The following is a 1131-nucleotide window of genomic DNA, read 5'->3' as shown; positions in this document are numbered from 1 at the left end:
TATTACGCTGCGCTAAAGTGTAATAAATACATAAAAGCACTAAAACACCAATAATACTTTCTCATGCATAAAATATTAGTAAAACTTCCTGCAGTTTTGTTTATCGGAGGAGTGGTGGGTGGATATTTACTATTTACTAATTGTTTATCGGATGTTGATTTATTTATCTGATTTGTAATGCCTACTCATGTAAACATGCTCTATTTTCTCATTAACATAGAAAATTGACATCTATTTCTATTTGGCATGGTAAATTTTCAAATGATTAAAAAAAAAATTGATCGTGTAAGACGGTCGGAGGAGTGGTGGGTGGATATTTACTATTTACTAATTGTTTATCGGATGTTGATTTATTTATCTGATTTGTAATGCCTACTCATGTAAACATGCTCTATTTTCTCATTAACATAGAAAATTGACATCTATTTCTATTTGGCATGGTAAATTTTCAAATGATTAAAAAAAAAATTGATCGTGTAAGACGGGCATAAGATAAATTAAAATGCAATATTTAAATTTTAAATGATTATCTAATCGCAAAATCACGAAAATAATTAATTTTTAAATATATATTATTAATTTCTTCTATAAAGAGCCACCGACTCCTAGACCGCCTGAATGCCCCCAAATTTCCCTCCCCCCCCCGCCAGAAGGCTTCAGCTCCCACTTTGGGAACCTATGATTTACATCCTCGGCCTTTTGGCTAAGATCAAAGTGTAGTATCTGTGCTTTTCAGTTTAGCGACTAAGAGCAATTCGTAGCATCTGTACTTCACGTTGATATCGATACGAGTCCCATCGGGGCTCAAGATATTTATCCGGGAAATTACAGGTCTTCTTAAACCCCAGACTGGTGGGGCGATACAAACACTCGGTGGTGGGAATAGTGTTAGCTCCCCCCCCCCATCCGATCATGCCCTCTATATTTTGCCGCGTGTTCGAACCCTCGGCATTGAGCCACAATACCGGCGATGGCGAAAGCCATTATAGACTGCGTAGGCGCAGAAAACATATTTCGATTTACCCCTTATTATGGGGGAGGCAGATATCAGGTAGTGACGAAGAATATGGAGCCCAGGGACAAACTTCTCCAAGGCTTTGAATGTGGGAAAACATAAGTATCTCCCTTCAT

General features: G+C 37.6%; 1 pseudogene; it reads left to right on the top strand.

Moving 5' to 3' along the window:
- The first annotated feature begins 683 nt into the window (after positions 1-683).
- Positions 684-829, top strand: LOC150105067 (U2 spliceosomal RNA; annotated as a pseudogene).
- Positions 830-1131: the final 302 nt, after the last annotated feature.

The sequence above is a fragment of the Typopeltis vanoorti genome, chromosome 7 (assembly GCF_054136105.1).
Source record: "Typopeltis vanoorti isolate ZY-2024b chromosome 7, IOZ_Tvanoo_1.0, whole genome shotgun sequence".
NCBI lineage: Eukaryota > Metazoa > Arthropoda > Arachnida > Uropygi > Thelyphonidae > Typopeltis > Typopeltis vanoorti.
The sequence above is the reverse complement of the archived record's forward strand: the minus strand, read 5'-3'. Positions and strand labels throughout refer to the sequence as shown.